General features: G+C 33.1%; 2 protein-coding genes across 4 annotated transcripts in view; one reads left to right on the top strand and one right to left on the bottom strand.

The window, feature by feature from the left end:
* The window catches only part of LOC127729060 (putative uncharacterized protein DDB_G0277255), a 39,756-nt gene extending 30,907 nt beyond the window's left edge, over positions 1 to 8,849 (bottom strand). For both annotated transcript variants that reach the window (XR_007994480.1, XM_052236689.1), the window contains exon 1: positions 8,762 to 8,849. The gene's annotated coding sequence lies outside the window, so the exon portion shown is untranslated. The remainder of the gene's footprint in view (positions 1 to 8,761) is intronic.
* A 329-nt stretch (positions 8,850 to 9,178) lies between these two features.
* Positions 9,179 to 20,856, top strand: part of LOC127729061 (E3 ubiquitin-protein ligase RBBP6-like) — a 35,761-nt gene continuing 24,083 nt past the window's right edge. The window contains exons 1-2 of one of the 2 annotated variants that reach the window (XM_052236692.1): positions 9,179 to 9,317; positions 17,935 to 18,017. The gene's annotated coding sequence lies outside the window, so the exon portion shown is untranslated. Of the gene's footprint in view, positions 9,318 to 16,748; positions 16,792 to 17,934; positions 18,018 to 20,856 lie in introns of those variants that run through there. The other variant, XM_052236693.1, reaches the window with a different exon arrangement.

Here is a 20,856-nt window from a genome sequence, read left to right on the forward strand (position 1 = left end):
CTATTGCACAATACTTATCATATAATAATTTACACATCCTGTTTGGTGTGTATCTCCTTCCATATCATTATTATTTGCTTTTAAATATAAATCAGAAATAACCAACTTAAAATGGAAAATTTTAAAAGAAAAAAAAAGGAAAAAAAGAAAAAAAAGGAAAAAAAAAATCCCCCCCCCAATTTTTGAACCCCCTTATGATTCCTCACCCCCAAACTCAATTCCAGTCTTCCCTTTGTGGTATGGTACCTTGCAGTACAATTTCAGAGAGATCCATACGCTTGAACACAAGTTATTGTCTGGAAACTAGAAAAATGTGTTTTTTTGGCCCCTTTTTGGCCCCAAATTCCTAAACGTTTAGGGCAATTATCCCCAAACTCAAACCCAGCTTTCCCTTTGTGATATGGAACCTTGTAGTACAATTTCAGAAAGATCCATACACTTAACACAAGTTATTGTCCTGAAACTAGAAAAATGCTTGTTTTTTGCCCCTTTTTGGCCCCTTATTCCTAAAATTTTGAGGCAATTACCCCCATCATCAATCCCAGCCTTCCCTTTGTGGTATGGTACCTTGCAGTACAATTTCAGAGAGATCCATACACTTGAACACAAGTTATTATCTGGAAACTAGAAAAATGCTTATTTTTGGCCCCTTTTTGGCCCCCAATTCCTAAACGTTTCGGCAATTACCCCCAAACTCAGTTCCAGCTTTCCCTTTGTGATATGGAATCTTGTAGTACAATTTCAGAAAGATCCATACACTTAGACACAAGTTATTGTCATGAAACTAGAAAAATGCTTGTTTTTTCCCCCTTTTTGGCCCCTAATTCCTAAAATTTTGAGGCAATTACCCCCAAAATCAATCCCAGCATTCCTTTTGTGATATGGAACCTTGTGGTACAATGTCAGAGAGATCCATACACTAACACACAAGTTATGTCTGGAAGTTACAAAAATGCTTATTTTTGGCCCCTTTTTGGCCCTTAATTCCTTTACTGTTGGTACCATAACCCCCAAAATCAATCCCAACCTTCCGTTTGTGGTATTGAACCTTGTGGTAAAATTTCATAGAGATCCATTCACTTAAACTAAAGTTAGAGTGCGAAAACCAATGCGTCTTCGGACGACGCCGGACGACGACGACGACGACGCCAACGTCATACCAATATACGACCACAAAATTTTTTTTGCGGTCGTATAAAAACGGGACTCAAAATTATAAATCTAAAAACACAGTTAGATTTGGCATATCAAAGAACCCCAAGAATTCAATTTTTGATGAAATCAAACAAAGTTTAATTTTGGACCCCAATTTGGACCAACTTGAAAACTGGGCCAAAAATCTAAAATCTAAATAGATGTTTAGATTCAGCATATCAAAGAACCCCATATATTCAATTTTTGTTGAAATCAAACAAAGTTTAATTTTGGACCCCAACTTGGACCAACTTGAAAACTGGATCAAAAATCAAAAATCTAAATACATGTTTAGATTCAGCATATCAAAGAACCCCATATATTCAATTTTTGTTAAAATCAAACAAAGTTTAATTTTGGACCCTTTGGACCTTAATGTAGACCAATTTGAAAACTGGACCCAAAATTAAAAATCTTAATACACGGTTAGATTCGGCATAACAAATAAATAAATGTGGTCAAAGATTTTACAAATCTAATGCGCCATACTGTGCAATTAAAGATTACTTTTTGAAATTTTTCAATATTTGAAATTTGAAAAAAAATAATATTTGAAGAATAATTCTGTGAATTTCTGAATCTGAAATGAGAAAAAATTGACCCCCACAATTTCTTTTTACCCTCCCCCCCATTTTTTCCCCAAAAAAAGTCTTTCCCTCAAGATATGGTCATAATCTCAATTCAAATTTCCAATGGAGTTTGCAACCATAATTACCCAATTAAATTTACCATAGTGCTAACTTAATCCATTTTATAATAGAATTTAAAATATAGTGACAAATCTTTCATATGGATTTTATTGTAAAAAAAAAAAATTGCAACATTTGCAGATATTTTTACTGGTCTTCCTTTATAAATATGCATTTCTTTAAACATAATTTAAAAGCAGTGTAAGGGATGTTACCAAAACGTTGTATTTGGATTACCTCCCTTACACTGTTTTAAATTATCTTAATTGTTCATTAACCATTACTTTATACATAATTTAAAAGCAGTGTAAGGGAGGTAATTTCAATGATGTATTTGATTTATCTCCCTTACACTGCTTTAAATTATGTTTTGTACTAAAATATTTGTCCATTAACCAGGACAATTTTGTTTTGCCCCCTTTTTTGCCCCTAATTCCTAAACGGTTTGAGCCATAACCCCCCAAAGCAAATCCTTACCATCCCTTTGTGGTATGGAAACTTGTAGTATAATTTTAGAGAGATCCATACCGGAAGCAACCGGATGTGACCCTTCATTTTGTGACAGAAAACGCCCCTTGAAACGAAAATCTTTTTCGGGATTAGAGCTGCAATAATATGAACTTGAAATGACGTCTTCAATCACGTGACATAACGCGACATCAGAGACCAACGGTTGTTATGATAATGGTTTTGACACACGCACACAAAAAAACCATGTCATAACAACCGTTAGCCTGTGATTTTACGTTCGGTCACGTGATAGATGACGTTATTTCACGTTCATTTTGCAGTTCTAATCCCGAAATAGATTACATCAATTTTGGTGCAAGGGGGTAGGTGAACTTCCTATATACAAGGTGATATGACGTGTCGATAGAATAGGACAATATTCTAGCTTCAAAATATTTGAATAGGTGGGGGAAAACTTCCAGAAATACATGATAAGGTCAATAAAGTTCCCATTACTTGTTATATGAAAAGCCCTGTAATTTTTTCGCAGCCGAAAGTCTCGCTGTAATTACATAAGGCAGCTGAGCCTCATATCTAATCTCCGAGCAAAGGCGATTTAATCTCGATTATGACGGAATGTGATTCTCGTCCGAATATATGAAAAGGTATACATCTTTAAAATCTAAATTATATGAAAAGGGTGGGATAACAGAACCCAGCGGTACCCCTATCTCCCCGCCGAGGTTTTGTGTCACGTATAGGATACGGTTCAATGGTTGCTTTCAGTTATCTAGTATAAGACGTGACTTCCTGTCACCAGGTAGATAGAGTCACTTCCTATCACGTGATTACATGATATGATTAACATGAGCAGAATGAGCTTATAAATGTTGACTCCCATAGTATAAGAGTCAACATTCCGATGACAAAATTTGCGGCCACGTCTACACACTGAGAATCTGAAAGGAACGTTAACATGAAGGAACGGTTTGGAATAACTTATCAAATAACTGGAGCGAGTCCCAGCGAGCCGGAAAATATCGGGAGCATTTGTATTGGTAAATAGCAACTTAAAAATAACAGGATCAGCCAGGTGACTCTGGGAAATTTACTGGATAAACCTGGAGCAACTCGTACAATACCAGGATCAATTTGATAAGAAAGGAAAAACAGAAGACTGGAGATTCTGCAAAACATATTGACAGGAATTTGCTCTAGGAATTAATTTGAAAATATAAGGAACAACTATATATAACTTTTTGAGACAAATGGAACAACTCTGTTAAAAAGAGATACTGATGAGCGACACTATATTCTTCTGTTTGCAACAAAAGGAAGCTGCATAAGACGCCACACATCAAACTTCTTTAAGAAACTGATGTTCAAATTACCTCGAATAATACAGACGTCTCGGAAAATGTGCCATACATAGGAACACAGAAAAAATCCCATCATAAAACCATCCTATCAGAAGGTCCATCTTAAACCTACGCTAAAATGCAAGACAACAAAACTACCAGAGCAATTTAATGAAACAGGAAGACAATAGTAACATCTACCATCAGTGGTGGAGATGTAATAAAACCGTATCAAGCAAGAAAACGAAGATATTACAAGCCGTTGAAAAATGATTTATTTGTTAAAGCATGAAGTAAATAGAATGGAAATAGACAAACTATTGGATAATCATAAATATAAATATATATAAGAACAAAAAATTTGCTAACGCAAATTTACAGATCTAACATTGTTGGGCTGTTATTTAGACGAATTATATATACAGAAATGTGTTTTCAGCCTTGTATCACCATCACTGGTGATCCGATGGATACAATCTGTTGTAGAGTCGTCACTGGTTCAGACGTACTTATAAAATTATTATTTTTGTGACTGCATCTTACATTAATTTGTAGGATCCTTTACAATAGATAATTCAGCTGATCTTTAACAATTCCATCTTCATGCCTTGTATATCATGTACTGTGTTACGACGCTAGATTAAAACTGACGAGGAGACGTAACACCCGGCCACCGAAAGCTTTATTATTGTCGAGCCTAGGTGGTCGAGTGGTCTAGTGCGTCGGGCACAGTTCAAGGCGATTTGGTGCCACGATATCTCAGTAGCATGAGTTCGAATCCCGGCCAGGGAAGGACAAAAAAATTTGCTAACGCAAATTTACAGATCTAACATTGTTGGGCTGTTATTTAGACGAATTATATATACAGAAATGTGTTTTCAGCCTTGTATCACCATCACTGGTGATCCGATGGATACAATATGTTGTAGAGTCGTCACTGGTTCAGACGTACTTATAATATAATTATTTCTGTGACTGCTTCTTACATTAATTTGTAGGATCCTTTACAAAAGATAATTCAGCTGATCTGTAACAATTCCATCTTCATTCCTTATATATCATGTACTGTGTTACGATGCAAGATTAAAACTGACGAGGAAAGGTAACACCCGGCCACCGAAAGCTTTATTATTGTAGAGCCTAGGTGGTCGAGTGGTCTAGCGCGTCGGGCACAGTACAAGGCGATTTGGTGCCACGATATCTCAGTAGCATGAGTTCGAATCCCGGCCAGGGAAGAACAAAAAAAATTTGCGTTTTTACAGATCTTACATTGTTGGGCTGTTATTTAGACGAAATATATATATATATATATATCATATATACAAGACCCTTAATGAAAGGTTGGCTTAATAATAATACAGATGTCAATAAAATAGGACAAAGATGAACACATGCGATTTATGTGAATATAAAACTCAATATTAACTCACTATATCATTCGGCACAAATAAAGGATGTATGAAACAATAGTGAGCGAGACAGAAACTGGAATGAGTGAAATATCATTAGATGATGTAGCGCCATCCATGACATATTCGGCATGGGGTTCGAAAATACAAACTAATGATTCCGATATCACTGATACGTGGGAACCGTTGGCACAGAAAACTTTCGAAGTTCACCAAATGAGGCATTTGTTGACGACTAAGTTTCAGAGGGTTTTGATAGCTTTAAGCACAGGATCAAGCCTCTAATAAAACCAACTTACAGATATAAGCTTGGAAACAGATATTTATACATCGTTTTAGAACAAAAGAAGATGGTCTGAGATTTAGTTCACAGGAAGATAAAGGCATCTGCAAGACTTCTCAAGGACGGGGAAAATTACGACACCATGAATTATGGAAATATGCCGTTGAAAAAACTAGTTTTAGAAACTACTAGTAGATTTCCTGCTGTGCTGACAGGATCCAAGCAAATACCTGAAGATTAAGAGGGAGACAAACAGTATAATATGTCCGATTTTTTCTGAACATTCCACAGGAGATAGACCTTGACTTTCTTATTATTTAAAAACAGGTCCGATTTGCTCTAACGGCTTCAATGTTTGAGGTATAAGCCGAAAACTACATTTCCCCCATATGTTCTATGTTTTGCAATGGCGGTCATCTTTTTGATGGACAAGAATAACAAACACAAATTTTATACTAGATACCCTAATTATTCAGCTCAAGTTTGCTTGAAACTGGTCCAGTTGTTTTAGAGGAGTAGATCTCTGAAAAAGTTTACACAGGACGACAACGGACGGCCGACAGATGCAAAATGATGGCAAAACGTTCAAATGGCCTTCTGATTATTTCTACCTCTGTCATATTTTCTCTGTCTATTATGGTTTTCAAGATAAAGGACAAGACTTTGATGTTACCCATGTTCTATTTCTAACAATGTCGGTTATGTTGGTTGACAGGCCGGGTCATCGGAAACATATTTTTTCTAGATACCCCAATGATGATTGTAACTAAGCTTGGTTTGGTTCAATTGGCCCAGTAGTTTCTGAGGATAAGATTTTAGTTAAAATTAGACGACTTCGACAGACCTCAAAAAATTCAAAATATATCAGTTCCAATTCCGAAGTCACTATTTGTGTCAATTTCCCCACTTATTTTCCTAAAAACTTCTATGTAATAACATACTGCAGGATTTGGTTATAGGGGCATTAGCTGTCAAATTCATGTTCATCGAGTTAGCTCAAATTCTTATATTAGTTTATTACATACTAAAACGTATATCCAAATTACTAAAAGTCTAAAATAAACAATAAACAATGCACGGACTCGATAATATGTATCAACATTTCGTGTGTATTTTTGTCTATGCGTCATCTAATTAACCATCGAGAATCAGATGACCTCCGAAGACTACCGACGGTCATATAACCCGATATAAACATAAATAGATAACTACCACGTGCAATTGGCTATTATTACGTCTGTTTGATTTCATAATGTAGGTTAAAAAGTATGTTTATCATCGTTTTTACCTGTATAAGAATAATTTTTTGTGGATCGAATCAGTCAGCCGAATAGTTCATCCTTGTTTCACTTTCAATGTTGATATTCTTTTCCTTTTAATAGCTGAATACATGCGTAACAATTCTCCAACTAAGGGTTAAATTGAAGGTCACATGAATACGGATTAAATGAGGTCGAATTATTCACTTGCAAGTGAATTATTCGTCAGCGATTTTTCTTAGCTTATTTTGACAAAATGAACCAAATTGGCTACTAAAAGCGAATTATTATTTTTTTTTCATTATTTCATTTTCATTGATGACCGATCAAAAAATATCATATTTTTTTTTTTATATATATCGTAGCTAATGCCCCTTTAAAGGGACATTATCAACGATGAGGACTACAAAATAAAACATGATTTTTTTTTTTGTTTCAATCATTTATTATAGCAGAATATTCATATAATATTTCGCTATTGGCTGTTTGTTAGGTTCAATTTTGTCAAAACAAACTAAAAAAAAAACATCGTAAATGTATATTGGCTTGCAAGTCAATAATTCAACACATTTGAATATGTATTCATGCAACGTTTAAATTGACCCTGGGTTACGCGTGTGCTTACCGTTTTGTTTAGTTATTAAAAGATAAGAATGAAAATGCCTGTACCAAGTCAGGAATATGACAGTTGTTGTCCATTCGTTTGATGTGTTTTATCATTTGATTTTGCCATTTGATTAGGGACTTTCCGTTTTGAATTTTCCTCGGAGTTCAGTATTTTTGTGATTTTACTTTTCACCATTGATACTGAAACAATGGTGCCAATAAGAAAACCATTTCGTTGACTGATGTTTCGTCCCCAAAAAAAATATTCATATACAGGTAAACATAACGATTTACATTTTTAAATCTTAAACATGAAATCGAACAGACCTAGAAAAATCGTCATTGAATGATTGCACGCACTTGTTGTCCATCTATATTTATAGTTGTTTATATCAGGTCGTAAGATCGTCGGCAGTCTTCGGAGGTAATTAGATTGCGTTTTATCTAAAATACGCACGAAATTCTGATACATTATAACGAATTCATGCATTGTTAATTGTTTCTTTGTCCACTTTCTGTAATTTGGATATACGTTTAAGTATGTTATAAATCAAATATGAGAATTTAAATCAAATCGGTGATGATCATGAATTTGACAGCTATATATAATGCCCCTTTACAGTATTTTCTTTTTATAGGCTAATTATAACAATGCCATGACTGTAATTTTGTTAAAATAGTAATAGTAAACAAAATCTTGAATGAATCGCACTACATGTTAATATCTATATTTAGAGAGAGCACAAAAAGCGCCCCAAAATATATATTCGTCAGGAAATATATTTTGTTTTTATCTTTTTGCTGTCAAAAAAGTAGTTTAACCTACACACGTGATGGATTGCTCTGTTGATTCAACAAAAAAGGTTCTTAAAATTTATAGATTTTTCTAGAGAAACTTACTTGTCTACCATTATGACGTCACTTTGATAACGTCATAGTAAATGAGTGTATTTACACCTATGCAAATTCTCACTTTTTCTGACAAATTCTATACTAAATTATTAAAAAAAAAAATGCTATTAATAATCATTAATACTGTTTTTTATTTTCCATAAACATATGCTTTTTTTTAATTAACTTTTCGCAGGACCAAATTAGCCTTAACTTTTGTTTACGAGGTGTTAAAACACTGGTAAACTAACGTACAAAATTATGCAGTCAAACATTTTTTCAATTATAAATACGTTTATAATTGATTGACGTGTGATATTTGTATCACTTATCGATTTCTTTTATACCTTTTTAACGCCACGTCGTTTGCTTTTAAAGTGTGTCACTATGCATGTGCTATTTTTAAACTTTCGAGCAATGAATGCCAAGGCACGCCCATCATTATTATTCATATCAATACAAAGATGGTGTCAGTAAAACTTCTCAAAATGGCGGCTATATCCAATCATATCAGTATATGAAATCACCTTGAATGATTGGCTACTTTCAAATTGTCATGCTTAAACAACTGAAAAAAAGGTAAAAATGTCGTCTGCTAAAAACATAACAATAAAAAACTTACCGTTGAGTCAGATTTTGTTACAGACTCCATGAAGGAAATTTCAGACAGATACATTATAACTATAAATAGGTCAAGGCGTAATGTATCACGAGGGTCATGTATATTTACTTCCAACCAATCAGACTGTTGACAGATGTCTCCGCCTATCGAATACAATTTCACAACGTCATGTGAACGCTTTTTTTTGGAATACGATCTCCCGGTAACTGGCTTTTCATTAAATAAAATGCAAAAATTAAAATTGATTATTCGTTGCTTAACATCAAATATGTATCATAAACTCATAGTATATATTTCGTTGTCTTTTATGATGTCATTTCATGAAAGAAACAAATGAATTTGATTAGCCCAAATTGCACCCCATATAGCAATTTAGCTTTACGGAAATCTCCGACAATGACCGAGCAAAACGAGAATAACCAATCAAAACAAAGACGTCAGCAAATATGGCGACAAGAAAGGTGTCCTGTTGCAACCTGAAACCAGGAAAATCGAATTCTTCTTCTGCATAAAATTTACAATTCATTTTTTGCATGAAAGAAATAAGGACAATATTGTAAGCATCAATCAATTATTACATGATACTTCCCGAACCAGAAACTGTCCACAAGCACTCAAAATAGTATTACGTCGTTAAGGTCGGCAGCACAGGCGCTTTGATATCGAAGGCTAGACGACTCAGCAATGCTTAGTAGAATGAACTATTTATTACAATCGTACGAGAATACTTGTTCCTTAATGAATCATGGCATCATCACATGTGAAAGCGGCTAGTCATGAAGTTTTTTGAGAATGGGTTCTGTATGCTGTGGACGAATAAATTCATGATTCATCCAAGTCAGAAAAACCGATCTGGACTACGAAACCCTACTTCACATTAGTCCAAATTATCATTGCGTTTGCTGAGGGTATTTTTTTATATTTTTAAAGATTCCTCATCGTTGCTAAAGTGTTGATGCAAACATTAGAATAGCCTTTGGACTACAAACACATGCATAAATTTACTATACACCTTATGTCATGATATCACTATTTAACCTTTGCCTTTGGCCATTACTGGACTTCCACATTCCCGTAAGATTTCATAAGAGATAAATTCATAATGTCTGTGCTGGTCGTCAAAAGTTCGTGTCTCAAATTCTCAGGTTATTGACCCTTCCAGAAGCTACGATAACCTAGAAAACAGAAATTTTTGCAAGATTATGAACTTGAATTATCGTGGTACAGTTTGTCAATGCCTTATTCTGTCTAAGGATTTGAGAGTCAGTCAGTACAATTATCATGCATGTTTGATAATCTCAGATGAAGTTGTTGTGCAGGAATGTAAACAGTCCTTTGACTGAGTTGGTTTTTCACTGCTTGGAAAATTAGGCAACAAAAATCAGGCTGTTGGTTTTTCTCATTTGAATTGTAATACATTATGTCATGTCAGGTCCTGTAAAATCTGTAAGTTTGTTGTCGCATTCGAAAAAAACACCATAGGGATTTAAACAAGTTAGCAGGTATTATTATTATATGGTGGAGCAAAAACAAAACTGGTGATCTACGATCTACCAAGAGCCCTTTTGCATCAAGTTAATGTGATGCGATCTGACAGAATATTCTTATAGATTCATATGTTATGGATGCGATGCAATAATTTCTAGAACAAAGTCAGTATTTCATAATTCCCTGCTACCAGGATGTTCAGAGCTCCAGATTAGCTGCTTTTTTGCTTGATTATACTGTATAAACAATTAAAAAAGCAATCCATTGTCACTTAAAGCTTTCAAAACACAATTCATGGAAAGGAGAAGACAATAACATATCAAAGCTGTCTGAACCTTTCTAGCTGCTATCTAGTATATAATTTACCTGATGTACACTATTAAATTGATAAATCATTGTCGAGTAATTTGTCTGTTTGTAATTTTAGGAAATGTACTTCGTTCTAGAAAAAGAGTACCTGCTCATCAGTGACATAAGTAATAGCATCTAAAAAAATTGGTATCCAATGAATAATAATGAATTCTGATTTATTCACAGTATCTTTTTCTAAAATGTAAATGCACACTTAGTGTTTTCTACAAGATGTTTTGGAAGGTTGTTGTGCCCTGTCACATTTTCTTGTCCTATTTTGTGTATTTTTTTGTCAGCCATGCCCCTTTTTGGGCTTTTCAATCGTATTTTATAAAGCCCTGCTGCGATTTAAGATCAGTTATCATGGTTATGTGATTCATCTTTTCAAGTTATTTCCCTTTGGACAAACTCAAGATATTACTGAATTTTTATACGCCCGTTTATGTGACGTATTATGGCATACCGTTGTCCGTCCATCGTCAACATGTCATACATTAACTCACAAACGCTTTAACCAATTTGCATAAAACTTTGGTGAATTGTTTATATCTATTGGTGTCAGCTCCCTTTGTTTTTAAAAAAAATTAGATTTTACGTTTCCGAGTAATTGGGTTTTATTCATTGAAAAAAGGGGGGGTTTTCAGTTTTCGGACAATATCTCAAGAACACTTTCATCAATTTGCATGAAACTTTGGTGAATTGTTTATATCTATTGACATGAGCTCCCTTTTGATTTTTATAAATTTTAGATTTTACTTTTCAGAGTTATGGGGTTTTATTCATTAAAAAAATGGTGATTTTCCAGTTTTCGGACAATAAATCAAAAATGCTTTCAGCAGGTCTCCTGAAACTTTTGTGAATAGGTTATATCTATTGACGTAAGCTCCTTTTTGATTTTTATAAATTTTAGATTTTACGTTTCCGAGTTATTGGGTTTTATTCATTCCAGTTTTCGTACAATAACTCAAAAATGCTTTCAGCAGTTCTCCTGAAACTTTGGTGAATTGTTTGTATCTATTGACGTATGCTCCCTTTCAATTTTCATAAATTTCTGATATGACAATAGACATTGAGAAGTTATTGAACTTTATTCTTTGAAAATGCGACCGGCGTATCATGCGCTCATGGTGCAGCTGTTTATTTTATTATGTTTCAACATTTTTGAAGTAACCCCTACAAATACGGTTGATGATTGACCCGAATAGGGACAACAGTGACTTTGCACTGGCACCTCTCCAAATTTTAAAATGAAGATAATTTAAAGGGGAACCAGGTGATTTATTAGGTTATAATTTTACAATGCATGGGACATTGGGATGAACATTACAATGTATGTAAACAATCAGCTGTTTGTTTATATTTTTAATTTACAAAAAATGTAAGTATGACCACTTTAACTATTCTGTCAGTTGTTGATATCTAAATAAAATTAAAGTAATAGGGGGAATAAGCTGTCAATTTCATGTTCACCGATTTGACCCAAATTCTCATATTTGATATACATTGTAACATACAAAAACATATATCAAAATTATAAAAAGTCTTGAATAAACAATTAGCAATGCATTGACTCAACAAAAAGTCTCGGCATTTCCTGTTTATTTTAATTTTTAGTCTAGACGCCATCTGATTAACCATCGAGATGACCTCTGAAGACTGCCCATATTGATGGTTTTACATCTCAATATAAATCTTAATATAGATAAAGAGCAGGTGCAATTGTATTTTTCTATGTCTGTTTGAATTTTACAACTTACAGTCTGCACCAAAAAGTTTAGAGGCTATTTGTCTATTGGATTAGTAAGTTAGATAATTTCCTAGTCTGAAAAAATATGAACTAGTCCGACACAGGATGAGGGCCGTGAAGTGGCCAAAATCAGCTAGGGGGTTTGTATTTTAAGATGCAAAATCCTTCATTTTGAGCATACCTGAAAGCAGTTAAGATGATTGAAAACTTTTTTATTTTAGCTATTTTTTGGGGGGTTAATCAATACATTTGCAAGATTTGACCAAACTTGAGACATTAAGTCACTATTTACATGTAGTCATATTATTTGTCATGTACATGATGTATGTTGTCCAAAATAAAAACAATGTGCTAGTTTCAAAATAATTTTCATTTTTATTCCTCATAGTCTTTTTACATGTTTTACATTTGTTTTAAAGAGACGTTTTTCAGTTTGACCAGAAAAACTTTATCTTCTGCCATCTCGTTATCATCATACAGAACGTGCAATACATTAACTTTTTATCATATTCTAACCATGGACGATCATTCTTCCTGTGTATTTGGGACCCACTTGTCATGCTTGTCCTGGAAACCTCATATTTCTTTTTTCTGTTCAGTTATATCATCTGGTGTTCCTTTTCTTTTTAAAGACTTTCCTGGCTTTGCCCTGTCTGTCCACCAGAGCATTTTGATCACAAGATATAGCAGGCCCACATAGTCTCCGTCTTTCTTAATATCAAAAAGCCTGATGGGTAACAGCTAACAGCATGATATTGTCATGATAAACTCGTAAATTTAATCATGTGAAGTAAAACTCAAACATGATTTAAACAATTAAGATATATAATGAATCGAAAAAACTTGATTGTCTTTTTGTTTTATAAACAATTGCTTTGGTTATTGGAAAATTTAATTTGACTGTGTTGGCATACTTTTGGTAATAAGAAGGATCGAAAAACCGGAAATCTCACGAATTGTTTCTGTGTGGTTACACTATCTTAGGATAAATGTATGAATTATTGACCATGATTTGTTTAGAATTTGCACATTAATTTGACAATCTTTTCTGCATTACTTGTCAATTTGAACTTCAAATATGTTCAAAATTTCAAATAACATATAATTAAAAGGACTTTATTTTTCTTACTAGTCTCGGTCGGGCTGGTGATAAATGAAATTTACTAGTCTGAGCTGAAATTTACTAATCTGGGCCGGCATTGGGCTAGTAGTAGTGGTTAACATCACTGACATATGTTGTATATATATAGTTAAGAAATATGATGATCATCATTTTTACTTAAGAAGGATTTTTTGGGAATCGAATCAGTCAACAAAATGGTTCACCCTTGTTTCACTTTCAGTGTTGACATTGTTTTCCTTTTAATATATACATTTAGCCGAACATGTCTAGTGCAAGCATATACAATCTCCAGCTTAGGGGTTAAATTAAAGGTCCCATTAATATGGATTGAAATGAGGCTAACTTATTGAAAGTCAATAATACATCGGCAATGGTTTGATACTTTTTTGACAAATTGGAACCAAAAGGACTGCTTATAATGAAATATTATTTCAAAATCCCCTTTTAATTAATACTTGAAACAAAAAGAATGGTATTTTAAATTTTGTCTAAATTGTAGCTAATGCCCCTTGAGAATAACTGAAATAGTTTTGATTGCATCTACAATATAGAAATAAGAAGATGTGGTATGATTGCCAATGAGACAACTCTCCACAAAAGACCAAATGACACAGAAGCATGACCAGTTGTCTGATTTATATAAGTCATGTTAGTTTTTTTAGCAATGAACATTATAATACAGTGTATGTGGGGTTATTAGACATCAAACATTTTGTCAAGTGGCCCATAATTCCAAGTGAGCTATTCTCATCACTTAACATCTGTTGCCCTCCGTAAACTTTTACAACAATCTTCTCTGAAACTATAGGGCCAATTGGAACCAAACTTGGCAACAACCATTCTTGGAGTATTTAATTTAAAATGTGGTCAACCCGCCTACCAACCAACATTGTTGACAAGGCTAAAAAAAGAACATACATGTAGCGATAAAATGCCAAATTTTTATGCCCCCGCCATGGCAGAGGGGGAAGAATTGCTTAATTTGCCATTTCTGCACTCTTTAACTTTAGTTTGGCCCAACCAAATGTTATAAAACTTATACCCAATGCTTATTATCACCAAACACAGATCAAGTTTGAATATGAGTGGCTTCATTTTCCCAGTCCATGTGTTATGTACCTTTATAAAAGGAAAAAATTGACAAATTTGCTGTTTCAGCAATCTAACTTTCATTTGCCTCAACCAAATGTTATAAAACTTATGCACAATGCTTATTACCACCAAACACAGATCAAGTTTGAATTTTAGTGGTGTCTCTTTCATTGTTCATGATGTTCTGTCCTTTGGTAAAAAATTGCTGAATTTGTCGTATATTTAAACATGTTAAAAGCTGGGGCATCTGTCACATGGGCACATTTTTCATTTATTTCTGTTATCTTGAAAAGCGCTTTAGATAAAAGAAAATCTGATTGGGCAGAAATGTTCACAATGTTGAGATCTACCTACTCACTACTACTGCCGTAGCAGAAGGGGCATTAAGTTTTACCCTTGTCAGTCTGTCTGTACGTCCCGAAATTTGTTTCCATTCTCTAACTTTAGTTTGCCTCAACCAAATGTTATGAAACTTATACACAATGCTTATTACCACAAATTTAACAGATCAAGTATGAATTTGGGTGGCAATACTTTTACCTTTCTAGAGTTATGCCCCTTTACAAATGGAAAAATTGCAGAATTTTTCGTTTCTGTTCTCTAACTTCATGAACTTAAATTTGTCTGAACCAAATATTATGAATCTTATACACAATGATTATTACCACAAAACACATGCTCTTTAAATGTGTATAATGACAATTTCTACAAATTTTTAGGGTTTTGTCTATTACAAATGAATCTTGAAAACTGTTAAAGATAAACACAAATGACCAGCAAGACAAGATCTATATAAAAAAACTGTGTAATGATTGATTTTTTAACCTTTTTTTGTGTTTTGTGCAAAAACTAAAAAGAAGAGAGAAACTGTTAACAGAAAAATTCGTAAGGGTTCCGCGGAACCCAGTGTCTCGCCTACTTTTGCTGTTAATCACAGGCTCAACAAAAATGAGGAAAAAAATTAATAAAAATATTCCTCTCTATACTATCTTTTGATTGTAAGTAGCTTCTGTCCAAGTTTTGTAAAAATCCAGGATAGTTTATGAATCTAATAAATGTTTTAAAAACTTAAACTGCAGACTGTATGTAATGTTAACTGGAAGAAAAACTAAGTCCATTTATAAGTAAAATACGGAAAAAATGGAACAAAATTTTAACAAAATTTCCTTCTAGATACTAGCTTTTAATCATAAACAAGCTTCTGTCCAAGTTTGGTACAAATCCAGGATAGTTTAAGAAAGTTGTTAAAATTTTAAAAACTTTAACCACAGAGTGAATGTAATGTTAACTGGCAGAAAAACTAAGTCCATTTATAAGTAAAATACTGAAAAAATGGAATTTTTTTTTTACAAAATTTACTTCTGGATACTATCTTATGATCATAAACAAGCTTCTTTCCAAGTTTGGTACAAATCCAGGATAGTTTAAGAAAGTTGTTAAAATTTCAAAAACTTTAACCACAGAGTGAATGTAATGTTTCTTGGCAGAAAAACTAAGTCCATTTATAAGTAAAATACTGAAAAAATGGAATTTTTTTTTTACAAAATTTACTTTTGAATATTATCTTATGATCATAGACAAGCTTCTGTCCAAGTTTGATAGAAATCCAGGATAGTTTAAGAAAGTTATTAAAATTTCAAAAACTTTAACCACAGAGTGAATATTTGTGGACGCCGCCGACGACGACGCCGACGGAATGTAGGATCGCTATGTCTCGCTTTTTCGACAAAAGTCGAAGGCTCGACAAAAATGATCACAAATGCAAGATCAACATAAAAAGTTTTTTTGTCTTGAATTATATTCTAGTCTTCAATGTTGGAGAGCATCCATTCATACACATGTAGATGACTGACCCAGGCTCTTTAGAGTCTCTAGTTTTACTTCCATTAGAATAATGTCAATCGCATGTTTTTGAATTATATTTTGAATAAACATACAACATGTACAATGTATATACATACATGTAGACTTTTGTAACATTATGTAATGATGATTGAAGAAAATATTGAACTTTCGTCAATTGTAAATTTAGACACAATCCATTTTGACATTGTTTACTTTAGTTACATAGTAGAACACAGGTATATCAGGCCTATCGACTAGGATATATAGATGCACTGGAGCATGACCTATCATGTTTAAACATTGTCATTATTGAGTCTTTGTTGTCCTTTAAAAAAAATAATGGTGGACATTTTATTACGGAAGATTAACTATACATATAAACAGGTAAACCTTCTGTGATAACAAGGTTGTATTTGGCTAACGTTATCTGTTTGAGTTATCCTTGTTGTGATAATTATAAGGATGATGTTAAGTTATGTTAGTGAGAAGGTCTGTTTGAAAAAGGATGTTAAGTTTGTATTACCTCATGTTTAAATTAAGGTAAGTTAGTTCCAGGAAAAGGAAACTGAAATTGAAAGTACACGTGCAAGAGTTATCATGGTTATATTTAAGATATATAGCTCAAGTTGAATAGAAGAGATTCTTGAATTTATCTATGCACATGGTGATGACTTAAATGTGTGATATTTTATATGTATACATGTAACATAATGTACTGTTGATTCATATATATTGAGGGATTATACCAATTTTGGTGGGTATTGGTAAGTTACAAATATAAATATCCAACAAAGTAAAAATTATCTATAAGCTTGTAATATATGCAGACTTTGGCAAAAACTACGAAAATAAATGAATTCATAGTATATATTTGTACTTTGTAAATTTTATTATCAACAATCAGGGATTTTCCAACCCTCATTTTGGGTCCGAATTTGGGTCCCATTCCCGAGAAATATGCTCTTTTTTTCCCAATTTTCAGCTCTTAAATTCCCAATTGTATATAGACATTGTCGCGAGAATTTGTTGGTGTCGTATCATGGTTTTTTGTTAACGAATCTCTTGAATCTTGTTTGCAATTCATGCAGTTATTCCTTCTCAGAATGCAGGATTTTGCACCTAATTTTTAAAAACTTTCTTGGGGGGGGGGCATTCCCCCCAAACCCCCCTAGTAAGTTGCACATGGCTTATGCTGTGTGCCCTCCGTATAAACTGACTAATATATTTTCCCCAAAGCCAACATTTCACAAACTTTTATTCCCAAATGCATGGGCCCTAGGCCTCCCTTCCCCTTATTAACACTAGGAAAATCACTGACATTCTAAATTATGAAAAATAAGTAGTAGAATAGAAGTACATCTGCATGTATGTAAATCTGATATCTTTGAAGTTGAGGGATCAGCTAAGACTTAAATTTATTACATTTTTTATAGACTTCAGAAAGTTTCAAAGTCATACAGTATGATGAATCCATATTTTGACAAAAAATGTATAAATGGCCATCTATTTTCTTGTCTCTTTTTTCAGAAACAGAATTGAAGAAAATACAGAATCTTCATCATCATATATTTTAACTAAAATATTTTTGAAGTCATACCCCTAAAACTGTGGTAAGTGTTTATAACTAAATAAGTTTGTATTACCAGTATACCTTCTGTACATATGAATACATACAAGTGTACTTCAGCAGAATGTCATAAATTTTACAGAATGGACTAGCACTGTATCTAATGAAAAAACAGAGCGAGGCACAAGATTCATTTATATATCAAAAGGAAAAAAAATTGTCTCTTGTTTTGAAGAGCATAGTGTACCATTTGTAAATAGATGGTGTGTTATAATTTGTGTTACGTGTACATGGTGTAAGGCCATGAGATGGTGTGTTATAATTTGTGTTACGTGTACATGGTGTAAGGCCATGAGATGGTGTGTTATAATTTGTGTTACGTGTACATGGTGTAAGGCCATGAGATGGTGTGTTATAATTTGTGTTACGTGTACATGGTGTAAGGCCATGAGATGGTGTGTTATAATTTGTGTTACGTGTACATGGTGTAAGGCCATGAGATGGTGTTAAACATATAAACTTTTAAGTTCATGTTCATTGTAATGTTATAAAAAGGGTTGTTATAATTAGAAACTATATAAATTTTTATGTTTCCCCATCTGTTTTGTACACTTTTTTTTAGCTACAATGTACAATACATCTTACTTAGGAGGAAGTTTTGAACATAACTGTGGTATTAAAAATTATCTATAGGAAAACAGATTAATCATGTTAATACAACAAACATGAAATGGTTAGATAAAAGATTGGAAATAAAATCCTTTATGTTTTAACTTGGTTGAAACATGTCATTCATTTGCATACATGTACACAATTGATATGAATTGATATAAGACATATATACAATTTAAATAATAGCTATAGATAGATCAGTGGTAATATTTTTATGCCCCTGCCGTATTGGAGGGGGCATTAAGTTTTACCCTTGTCCATCTGTACGTACATCCATACGTACATGGTACGTCCCAAAATTGGTTTCCATTCTCTAACTTTAGTTTGCCTCAACTAAATGTTATGAAACTTATACATAATGCTTATTAACACAAAACACAGGTCAAGTTTGAATTTGGGTGGTGTCACTTTTACGGTTCTAGAGTTATGCCCCTTTACAAATGGAAAAATTGCTGAATTTTTCATTTCCGTTCTCTAACTTTAGTTTGCCTCAACCAAATGTTATGAAACTTATACACAATGCTTATTACCACAAAACACAGATCAAATTTGAATTTTGGTGGCGTCACTTTTACCGTTCTAGAGTTGTGCCACTTTACAAATGGAAAAATTGCTGAATTTTTCATTTCCGTTCTCTAACTTCAGTTTGCCTCAACTAAATGTTATGAAACTTATGCACAATACTTATTACCACAAAACTCAGATCAAGTACAAATTTGGCAAGCGTCACTCTTACAGTTCTTGAGTTATGTCCCTTTATAACCTTATATGCAAGCGGGGGCATCATCTGTGTCCCATGGACACATTCCCCATTTTTATTTGTTTTTATTCTTGAAGGTTATAAGAAAAAATATATGAATGTGTTAGATATTAGGACAATTATACATGTATATTGTAAGGTATGCAATTGTATTTTAATTATCATTAGACACCAGTATCAGTTAGTTATTTAAAATGATAGTGCAACAATGTAATGCTAACTGAAATAAACCACAAATTACATAGCATCAATACTACAGTTCGTGTTAGCAGACACAGATGTCATATTAGGATTTTGAAATATTTGATCTAAATGTGTTTTATTTTCTTTACATTAGAAGTTATCAAACTCTAACAACAGAATTGTATCTGATGATATGTGCCATAATTTAGGCATCAATTTTTGATTTAATCTTTGCAAGCATCTTTTACTGGCTCTGCAAATCACAAACATTGACAAATTCAAACACAAATCTGAAATACAATATTTTATCTCCTGAGAAACTATAAAGAAAAGATAAAAAAATATCTTTAAACTTGTAAGAGATAGTACATGTATGCAACACCTCAAAGCAAAATATGAAGTAGAGGTGCATGTACATTGTATGTTTAGTTCCTTGTTACATATTCAGAAATGTATAATGTACATGTACATTTGTAGGTACGGTGACTTAGCTTTTATATTCTTTAAATAATGAAAAGATGTTAGCTTTAGTCATGCTTGTTTGAAAACAGCAATAAAAAATGTTTAAAGTGGGGCAAAATTGGAATGGTCAGGTTCAACGTACTTTAATATCATGCCTTACCTTTTGAAAACTGCCTTGCATTGTATATTAATATAAGATATAACTTTGAACTTTACTTTGGTCTCCAATTTCCTACTGTGAAAACACAAATATGGGGATTGGGGGGGGTGGGTAGGGGGTAACAGAGTTATTAAAGTAAATGTTATTAGATGCTTAAAAGAACTTGTTTTTTATGTTTGTTCAAAGAAGCTTAATGTTGATTATGAATGTTTTCTAGTACATTTGTAAGTCGTCTTTCAACATTGTTCATACGGTTTGATGTTTTTTTTTTATACTAAATCAATAAGTATCAGGAAGATAGTTTTATCTACAACATTTTAGCTTAAAGTTGATTTAAATAATTGAACATGCTAGCCGAGCATTGATTTGGAAAATCAGATTTGGAACACTTAGAAAGATTGTTGGGATTGCAGTTGAATATTTATCCTGCAGATGAATCTTAAAAACATGATTATGGCTATTCCAGAATAAAAACAAGTAAAAGTGTAGCAGTAGGGCTCAAGGAATTTTGGGGTTGAAATTGCATATTTTTCCTATGAAAAACCTCCATACTTGATTCTAAATTTTTTTGAACCCCTGTAATTCATTCATTATATGTTTTAAACCCAGTTTCTTACTATACTTGAATACCAGGTAACCCACAAC

Source organism: Mytilus californianus, unplaced genomic scaffold, assembly GCF_021869535.1.
Source record: "Mytilus californianus isolate M0D057914Y unplaced genomic scaffold, xbMytCali1.0.p SCAF_2, whole genome shotgun sequence".
NCBI classification, from domain to species: domain Eukaryota; kingdom Metazoa; phylum Mollusca; class Bivalvia; order Mytilida; family Mytilidae; genus Mytilus; species Mytilus californianus.